The sequence below is a fragment of the Sceloporus occidentalis genome, unplaced genomic scaffold (genome assembly GCF_023333645.1).
Source record: "Sceloporus occidentalis isolate IW3139 unplaced genomic scaffold, rSceOcc1.0.p SCAF_29, whole genome shotgun sequence".
Taxonomy (NCBI): domain Eukaryota; kingdom Metazoa; phylum Chordata; class Lepidosauria; order Squamata; family Phrynosomatidae; genus Sceloporus; species Sceloporus occidentalis.
Window position 1 is genome coordinate 777,093 of NW_028317009.1, and position 11,113 is coordinate 788,205.

An 11,113-nucleotide genomic window follows, 5' to 3' on the forward strand; every position below is an offset into this window, starting at 1 on the left:
CATCTGTATGTAATTGTTGGTCTATTTCCGATTACGTCTTTTAGGTCAGTAATCTCCAGTGCCTCTTAAAAATCATTGACACCTCAGTAGAGTAGCAGTCATAAATTCCAATGCACCGTATCACTTGTGGGGAACCATTGTCTACCTTGTCTTCATGGAGTGCCCGAACTCTGCTGGTATTCCTTGCCCTTCTAAACACTTTCTTTAAACAGTTGATGGGGTATCCCTTTGCCATGAATCTAGACTTTAAATTCTCACATTCCTTTTGGAAAGTGGATTCCTCAGAGCAGTTTCTCCATGCTGAGGTATTGTCCTACAGGTATTCCTCTTTGTAGTGGTTCTGGGTGATAACTGGTCCAATGGAGCAGATTATTGGTAGAAGTGGGTTTTCTATAGATGTCAGTCTGTATTTTCAGACCGTCATCTATATAAATAGTCATGTCAAGGAAATTGATCTTTCTTGTCTGAAGTCCCGATGGTATTTATTGTTGAGAATATCAACAAAATCCAAAAAAAGTGCAGGATCCCCATCCCAAAAAATCAAAATGTCATCAATGTACCGCCCCCAGAATAAAATGTGACTAGTGTAAAATAATAAATCCTCATTAAAAACGTGCTCATGCTCCCACCACCCCAAAAATAAATTAGCATAAGTGGGCGCAGATGTGCTCCCCATGGCGGTACCCCTAATCTGGTGATAAAAAGTGGAATCAAACAAGAAAAAATTGTGCGTGAGTACAAACCGTGGTAATGTGAGGACAAAAGAATTATGTTCCCTAAAAATAATACTTCTAGTGTTCAAATAACTCTTCACTGCTTGAATCCCTAAATCGTGCTGGATATTAGTGTACAAAGATTCTACATCAACACGTGCCAAAAGTGTGGTGTTAGTGACCGTAATATTGGTAATTTTCTTCACCGTATCTTTGGTATCGCGTAAAAATTAGGGTAAAGTGCTCACAAAAGAAGAAAGAATCTTGTCAACATAAATACTGGCCCCTTGTGTGAGGCTATCATTCCCCGACACAATGGGCCTCCCTTTCATCGTTAAAGTGTTCTTATGCACTTTTGGGAGTGCATAAAATGTGGCCAAAGTAGGTGATAAATTTAAAATAAACTTATACTCATGTTGGAATACGGGGTTATTAATGAACGCCTGTATTTCCCTAATTTCCTTCTCTAACTGCTCCTGTATCTTGTTATAGTACGTCTTCTCGTGATCGAGAAGGTATCTAAACATTCGCAGTGAGTTCTCAGTTAGTAATTTTTCCCAACCTTGAATAAAGGAAGGATCCTCTTTATGAGAATTCGGTACTATAGGGATCCTCAACCCCCTGTAAACAATATTTCTTTGGAGGTAGGTTTCAAAGCTAGTTATTTCCCACCAGGTCTTAATTTGCTGCTTATATGTTTTGGTAATATTTTTGAATGCTGACTGAATCTCAAACTGGTGGAGAGGAAGACTCTCAGTGGTAACCACTTGTGCTGCCTCAGCTAATAGGCTCTCTACATTAATATTCTGCTGTAAGAAACCTGCCATATTGCAAGTAGGGCAACAAAAACCAATGGGGGCATAACCCCACTCAAATACAATTCGAAAATAACGCCCCAGCGGGGACAAAGGTAAGTTTACAACTAAAAACAACCAATTCCGTTCCCGGGATCAGAAATACCCTTATTATTACCCCACCCTAAAACATCACTTTTATTAACGTGTTTGTTAAAAGGTATAATCAAAAAAGATGCTTAAAAACACCAGTGTCACCAGTCCTACCGTAAAAGGTATACGTCACTGTGACATGAGGGCAAATGCCCACAGTCATATAACACTAATAGTATCAAATCATATATACTGTTGATGGCTGCAGTCCTAACAACAAGAATAATTGAATTATGACACACACACATGCATCTATAGTGTGAATATGGTGTGCTCTGTGTAAGTTGTCTCTCTCCAGATCCTGATTTTTGTGTAACCCCGTGTATGTGTCACGTTCTACCCAGGCTGCGGAGCTGCGTATCTCACTCTTGTTTCAGTTTCCCTGTTTTGCTTTAATCCATTCCTGGATTTCGGACCAGGGCCGGCCCGACAATGGAGCCGAGTGGGGCAACCACTCCAGGCGGCACTTTTGAAGGGATGGCACTTTGCCGCCCCAAGCCCTTTTTTTTTTTAAAAGCGAAAGAGAGAGAAAGGGGCGCCGAGTGGTTTTCGCTTACCAAGCTGTCAGTACCCGCTCGGCGCCCCTCTCTCTCTCCTCTGCGGCGAGTCTCCCGGTTCGGTCTCCGTGCCGGCTTGTAATGCTGAGTGCCGGAAGATTTCCGGCGCTCAAAATTACAAGCCGGCACCGAGACCGAACAGGGAGACTCACCGCAGGACTGCTGAAAGGTAAGTACAATTGGAGGGGGGGCGGCAGGGACGGAGGGAGAGGAAGGGTAGATAAAGGAGAGGGGCGGCATTTTAAAATTCGCCCCAGGCGGCATTTTGCCTTGGGCCGGCCCTGACCCCAACCATGTGTTCTGTTTGTCTCAGTCTGCAGTCTAAGGTATGTCTCAGTGCTATGTGTTTGGATTACATGTTTGGTTTGTTTCGTACCGCTGTCAGCAGGGATTAGCGTTAGGACCCACCGTCATTGGAGTACTTTGGCGTAGTGGTGGGCTAAGCATACTATGGCCATAAGATGTGATGGAATCTCCAGTAGTTATCATACAGTCCTGGGTTAGTTTCTGTATTTATGTGTATCAGTCTGATGTAACCTGCTTTCTCCAGCACATTAGCTCTGCCTCTCAGGGTGATTGCCGGTACCTGTTAGGATCTTGTCTCGCGTAGGCGGTCGTGTTACCGTTGTCCGTATTGGTTGGTCATTCCTTTTAGTCCAACTCGTCTTCTATTATTATAAGGGGACTTCGTATCCCGTGAAGGTTAATAAGAGGCATTTCCGGCTCTATCGCAGAGGTTTTCCAGTAGCAGTCCTGGATGCTTTCGCACTTTTTTGCTGACATTCCAAAGGATTGCCCTCTTTTGCCCCTTTCCCACCAAATCATTGGACCAAATTGCAGTTATCAATACATCATTTTTATCTAGCTAACCCATACGGGCTGCCATATGTTAGAGTAGAGTTGCGTGTTGAATTATTAAGAGAGGGTGCATATGAGTATTTGTGGAACAGGAAGCCGCCGCATGTTCAGTTGCAATGGTGGCGTGGATGTTCGGTGCGATAACTGCCATACCGAAGGTTGTCGGTTCTGATCCCTTGGGCTGCCGTATGTTATAGTAGAGTTGCGTGTTGTGTTATTAAGCTTTTAGAGAGGGTGCATATGAGTATTTGTGGAACAGGAAGCAACAGCTTGTTCGGTGCGATAACCGCCATACCGAAGGTTGCCGGTTCTAATCCCCAGAGTTATTAAGCTTTTAGAGAGGGTGCATATGAGTATTTGTGGAATAGGAAGCTGTACATTTTCCGTTGCGATGGTGGTGTGGGTGTTCGGTGTGATAACCGCCATGCAAAAGGTTGCAGGTTCTAATCTCTCTGGGGCGTCTGTTTAAGTGTATAGTTGGCTCTATGTGAATGTTATGGTTTTAGAGTGGGTGAATTTAAGTATTTGTATTACGGAAAAGCACTCTTGCTTCATCACAAGTGTGGCGCGCGTGTTAGGTGTACTGCTCACCATGCGAGCAGCTCTGGGTGCTAATCCCTGCGATTACGTGTATCGCGTGTAAAATTATGTTTTAAGACTGGGTGAGTTTGAGTATAAGTATTACAGACGAGCACATTCAGGTTGCCGCAGTGGTGGCTCGAGTGTTAGGTGTACTACTCACCATGCAAAAGATCACTGGTTCTATCCCTTGTGAGGTTTGGCGAGCGTTTGTGGTGCGGTGCGGTTTGCCCTGGGGTGAAACAGGTGAGCGGGTCGCTAATTGCCCACTCATTCTCCATTTCATTTTTTTCCGTCTGATACACAACCAACCAAACATAACACACACAATAACACATATAACACAATGACATAACACATATAACACAGTGACATAACACATAACACACATAACACATATACACACGTACAATTCACAAATCACAAGGACCTTTCCTCCTGTTATTTGCCCTGGCCTTCACTTCTACACTCACTAGCATTAACGCTATAACTCACACTTCACCCTATTCCATCCACATACCTGCCAACAGACCCAACTTTTTCAGGGACAGTCCTGCTTTTTTCCTGTTCCATCAAATTTAGCTAAACTAGGTATGCTATTGCACGTAGGTAGGTATAGCTGGGTAGGGTAGCACCACAACATTAAATAAATATAATAAAGTAAATAATAAATATAACTTTAAAATAAAATTAAATAAACCCCTAATTTTTTTTAACACCCATTTAAATTAAAATTACATTATTTAGACATAATACATCTTTAACCAAAACAGTGCACTGCTAATACTCCTAAACATAACCATACATTAACCCTAAGCTATTTTTTAGTTCTTGTCCCACATTTTTTCCATCCGCATACCTGCCAACACACCCAACATTTTTGTGGACAGTCCTGCTTTTTTCCAGTCCTGTCCAGTAAAAGTTGGGTTGTTGCAAAGTATTCCATTATAAATAGGTAGCAAATGTTAGGTATGTATTTAAAAGTGGTCTAAAATCGATGTAAAAATGTAAAATAATCCCTATTCTTTTATTAAACATCTATGGATGTGTGACTGTGTATGATAAACGGAGGCCAAGTTCCTTGGAGCATTTGTCTAGGTCTCAGACAAGACAACTGCTCGGAGGAACTTGGCCCTCAGTTTTGGGCAATGTGTATTGTGTACACCTCGGATAGCACCACGAAGGTACGTGTGTGCAACTCTATTTGCTCGCCTGCCATCAACGAATGAGGTGCATTCTGCAGTTCTGCAATTCATTTGTTGATGCCAGACCAGCCCCCTCCCGGCGACCAATAGAGTCGCAGACACGTACCTTCACGGCGCGAACGCATCTGCTGCGGCTCCGATGTGTTATTAACCCCGTATTAACCCCTGCTACGCAGCCGGGAGAAAACGAAGATGAAACGAGCACGAAGAATGTCCACGAATATTCGCCCGAAAAGAAGACAGGAACGGGCGAATATTCGCGGAATACAAAGATTTTTTTCCCCCCGAAGACGAGCACGAAGAGCCCCCTGGTGCCCAAGTCTAATTGTTAAAGTGGATCTGTGTATTTGTATCATTTTATACTTGGTGCATATGATTATATGTGGAGCAGGCAGACATCGTATGCATTACTAACCATATAAAAGTATTTTGGTTCTAATCTCCATGAAAGCTGTGTAGCGCGTCTGCATGTTCTTCTTATGTTTTTAGAGGGGGTCCGTATGAGTAAATATGGAGCAGGTGGGCGGCCGACGCCATGTTGTGGTGTGGCTTAACGGTTAGGTGTGTCGCCTAAACTGCGACTGGTTTGTGGTTCAAACCCACTTCACTCCTGTAGGGAACTATATAGTGCTTCTAACCCCCTTCGCCTCATGGCCAATTTATTTCTAATGTTTTTAGAGTGGGGAGATATTAGTATGTGTGGAGCCGGTGGGCACCCGTCTCGTGTAATGGAATGGCATGATGGTTAAATGAATTGCCTAGTGTGTGGCTGGCTGCCGGTTCTCCCCCGCCTGACTGCTGTATGAGCTTATTTCTAATCTTTTAGAGCGGGTACATCAGAGTATTTGTGGAACTGGCAAACCTCTTGACTCAGTGGAGATGGTGGTCTAGGTGTTTGGTGCATCCACCCCCCCCACCACCACCAAACAAATAGCAGCCGGTTCTGTTCTCCATGTATCCTGTATATAAACTAATGTTATGTTTTCGGAGTCGGTGAATCTGAGTATTTGTATAACAGACAAGGCCCTTTTGGCCCACGGTACTGGTGGCGCATGTCTTAGCTGTGTTCCTCACTGTGCTCCTGGTCCCTGGTTCTAATCTCTGTGATTCCTGCATAATGTATGATTTTATGTTTTTTGGAGTAGGTAAATTTGAGTATATGTGGAAGGGACGAGGGCGGCCGTCCAGCCGTGAGCGTGGCACGTGTGTGAGGTGTATCACTCACCATGCTTGAGGCTCCTGGTTCTTATCCCTGTGTGGCCTGCGTGTAAGGGTGGATATTTGTAACATTATGTTTTTCCAGTGGGTGAATTTGTGTATTTGTATTAGGGATGAGCGGCTTTGCTCCATCTCGAAGGTGGCGCGTGTGATGCGTGTATCACACACTGTGCCGTGAGTTCTGGGTTCGAGCCCCAGGAAGTCCTGCGACTAGAGACATTAAGTTATGTTTTTAGACTCTGTGAATTTGAGTATAAGTATTACGGACGAGCAAATTCGGTCTGCCACAAGGGTGGCGCAGGTGTCAAGTGTACTTACTTACCAAGCGGTTTGGTTTCTGGTTCTAATCCCCGTGAGGCCTGGCGAGTGGTTGCGGTGCGGTATGGGCGGTGCGGTGTGTAAGGCGTATGGGTATGTTCGGTGCGGTGTGTAAGACGTATGAGTATGTTCGGTGGTGTGTGAAAGTGCGTATGTGCGGGTCAGGATGATTGGGGGTTAGAGCCAGTCGGTAGTACACAACACCTTTTACGCTTTTTTTCTATAAATGCTTTAAAAAATAATAACAATACCACAGCGCGCATTTATTTTTCAGGGTAAGACCACTGTACGCACAGAGATTTTGTCAGCAGCTTTACCGAGCCACACAGAAGGGAGGCATCAACTCATAGGCAACACACCGAACCTTCAAGCGAAACCAGACTGAGACCGCAGCATCGAGTACGCAACACACCGAACCTTCCAGCGAAACCAGACTGAGACCGCAGCATCGAGTACGCAACACACCGAACCGTCAAACCACCGCATGGCTGGACGCTCCCCACGGAGCTACAGGGAATCGAACCGGGACCGCAACATATGGCAGGCAGGGCACCTAACCATTACACCATCGGAAGGTTGGAATCTCTTTGTCGCCATGAACATATGACGCCTGCGTGTGATGCACAAATACTCATAACATCTAACATAATGCACACAATCTAAAAGGTGCACTACCTATTGCTTAGTGTGTCTAACTGCTTAGTGTGCAGAATTATGCTCTCGGGGGGGGGGGTATTTGAGTATTTGTATTACGGACGAGGAGCTTTGTCAGTTGCAAGAGTGGCACAAGTGCTAGGTGTGTTACCCAGCATGCGCATAGTTTCTAGTTCTAATCCGAGTGCGACCTCTGTGTAAAATTATGTTTTGAGAGTGGGCGAATTTGAGTATTTGTATTACGGACGAGCAGTTCCATTCATCAGAAGTGTGGCGCGCATGTAAGGTGTGTTACTCACGATGCGGAAAGTTACAGGTTCTATTCTCATTAGAGCTTCTATCCCGGTGTACATTATGTTTTGTGAGTGGGTGAATTTGAGTATAAGTATTACGGACGAGCTCATTCGGGTTGCCACGGTGGTGGCTCGAGTGCAATTCTAACACACGGCTTCATGACGACCCCTATTGTGGATCCTGTGTTCTGCCTGAATCTGATTTCAGCTACTTAGTTGTGTTCTGAAGGCATGGAATAAAATATAAACATATAGTGGTGTTGAGAATTATATGTATTGTCATGGATACGCGTAAACTGACATATCAGCACTATATCATATCAGACATATACACAGTACTTTTAATGTTATTTTTGCCCCAAACGTTTTTTTTTCCTTTTATATTCTTTATTAGGTTTTGCAATTATTAGACAATGGTAATTAACATCAATGTCCAGGTAGAAGCAATAGAACGAATGTTAATAACACATCAAAGTAATAAAACAACAATAATAGCAAAAAAAAAATTATTTTGATGTTGAGATTATTCAACATATAGAATGAAACAAAGACATGTAAAGTTGCGGCTGCGATACGTTTTAATAATTTCTATATTGGAGATGTTTCATCCCTCAAAGTAATTGTTTTCATTTTTAATTATAGTTATGTATAGGGCCTCACCTATTAATTTATACTCATAATTTACATGAATAAAATAATTAAATTAAAAAAATATATATATCATTGTGTTACCTTAAATAATTGAAGCACGTCTCTCCATTCTATATTGATAAGGTACCTGGTGTATAAATTTATCCCAGGATGGAGTTTCTCTTTGGAACCAGAATCTTGATAAGGTAATTTTTCATTGCAATAAGCAAATGGGACATTTCATATTAATTTATCATCATAAATATACATAAAAGGTATTATGAATATATAAATTAAATCAGGACAGCAACTAGCTTGCATGCATGTATTAAAATACAACATATACTTGGCTTCTTCATAAAATGCAAGTGGCATCAGCAGCATACCATCACCGTGTAGTAATTAACTGTAAACATATGTGTCCTTAATCTAAATGTACAGATTTTGTGTATATTCAGTCAATCCAGAGTTTTTTTTCTTATTTTTCTCCAGGATTTTACCTGCTAGATTCCCGACGCTCCATCATCGGCAACAGCTTCTCCGCCTTCCAGAACTCCTCATTCAGCATCTCGTTCTATAGTGTTTGCGTCTTCTAATATGTAGCGACAATTGCAATCCTGTTTATTTTCAATCTGTGTTGTGGTCAGTAACCCCGTCGAAAGCCAAGTCCCACACATCTCAGAACACGTGCTTAGTATGATGATTAGTTTAGGTGTTATCTACCTAATGACAGCCGTCTTTGTACATTGTAGAGACGAGAGGTCCTCAAGACCCTAATAAATCAAAATACCCTGAACATCCAAAATAAGTACATTCCAAATAACCCCCAAGCACTGGGAAGAAAGAAAGATACCATGTACTTTAACCATGTTATTTATTCAAGAGAGCTTCTGTTCTGAAACCAAAGCAAAACAATACACATACAAGATACAATCAACAACACGGCGACATACTACTTTGTACAGTTCTATCTGCAAAATAAGAAAAAAAAAAAAAGGATTAACAATTTATAAATAAAAAGCAGGTCCCAGACCTGCCGAATGTGAAACATTTCCTTAAATAGGTGAATTATGTAAATTTTATGTACAACAACAAGACTTTGCTTTGCAGAATAGTTGCAGGGCGAGAAGGTGCAAAGTACAGGACAATCTTTTTCCCGTTGCGATAACGGCCTGGCGATATTCGTGTTTGCAGCGAGTAGGTCAAAGCAGGAGCTTCTTAAAATGAGTCCATCCAATCAAACCAAATTAAAAACAACCAAAAAAAAAGAAAAGAAATGTATGCATTCTAAAAAAAAATGTTTTTGTCCCCACACAGCATGAACACGTAGGCAAATAAAAAAATCCACAAAGGTTCTCGATATAATCTTCTTGCAGCTACAAAGTCTTTTATTTTACGTTTTCCATTAATTACGTTGGATTGATTTTGAAATTCCGAAGCGGTTCATTGGGTAGAAGGAGTTCAGCCCCCCTACGTTTAAAATGACCTCTAACCCAAAAACAAAGATTGTAGTACAAACAAATTCTTGCTCTGCGGTTTCTCATGAGCAGCCTAGTGGCATCAAAGGCGATCTTCTGGGACAGTGAAAAGGCTGGTAACACTTTGGTGTAATTGTATAGTAGGCCCCGGATACACAAACATCAAAGAAGGGGCCGCATGATCAGGCCTGGATCATGCTAGGGGGGCATGATCACCTCATGGCCAGTTTGCCATAGGTCAAGGGTTTATGGTGGGGTGGGGTTAAGGGTCTTTAAATGTGGCTGCTTTTCTCTGACCCTCTACCATTTTTCTTTAAACAGGAAGGAGAGGCAGTGAGAAGCGTTTTGTTTCCAGTGTTCCTGTGTTCCAGAGAGGCTCTACCACTTACCATGGCCGATTTGGAGGTGTTGCTGTCCAGGATCCGGGATTCGGCCCTTCAGCTGGGGACGTCGTGGCTGGAGGAACGTCTGGAGCAGCTGACCGGAGGACCTTCGCGGCCGGAGGAAGGAGCAGCGCCTGGATCTCCCGCGGCGACGCAGAGGGCCACCAGAGCGAGACGCGCGCAACCCCCCGAGAGGCTCAGCCCAGACTGGTCCACCGGCAGGCGGCAGGGTTCCGGAGTTGCTGGTCGGGCGGACGTCAGCCCGCGAAGATCTCGTCCGGAGGAGGTGAGCGTGGCGGTGCTGGAGCCCCGTGCGGCTCGCAGGAGCACCAGAGCGTGTATCTTTGTCCCCGTCTCCAAGTTCATCACGGCGGTGGAGGCGGAGCCTGCGTTTCGGAGGCGGGACTCCCGGCAGAGCCGAACGGCGGTCTCCCTCCCGGTCACGTGACCGCTCGTCCGCCGCGGCTTCCAAGGACCGGAGCAGGAGCAGGACTCGCTCCTCACGGCGGTCCGGTTCACGGCGGGCATCTCCTCCTCGTTCCAGTGCGGGTGGCCGTTCTGATGCGGCTGCCCCTTCTTCTGTACCGGCTGCTGGGCTTTCCAGCCAGGCTTCATCCGCTCAACGGCTGGCTGCCACTCCTGACCTCTTCACCACTCCAGGGCTCTCTGATGACTTCGGGAACGGCTGAGCAACACCACATGGCCAGCCTGGTGAGTCTTCAGGGGATACTGGTCCCGCAGGGGTTATCTTGGCTGCATCTTTAACGTGTTCACAATCTGTGACGGGGGTTGGGGATGTGCCTGGGGTTAATCCAGGGGCCTGGGGTTCTTTTGTGGGGGCATTAACTTCCCTTTTGCAAAAATTCCCGGCACCATCTCCGGGCGGTTCTGGGGTTGCGTCTGCGTCACCAACAGTGGTGTGGGGTACTGGTACCAGTGGTACGGCGCCCTCTGCGCCTGTTGCACCCGCTGCTGTAGGGACTGTTGTGCCTGTTGCGCCTGTCATTCCTGCTGTGCCCGCCGAGCCCACTGCGGCTACTGTTTCTGTGGCTTCTGTTTCCACTGAGGCTTCTGGTGCTTCTGGTGTGGTGGCGACGGCCGCTGTGGCTGATCCAGTGCGTCCGTCTGATACGGCACAGGGGGAGGTGTGCGTCTGTTTTGAGGGTCCCTTGGGGGCTCATTTAAAGCAGGAAGTGAAGGAAAAGATTTGGAAGGGGGAGTATGTGGATATTTTTACCCTTCTGCCATTGGAGCGTTTTTAGTTAGATAGGTCGTCTAAG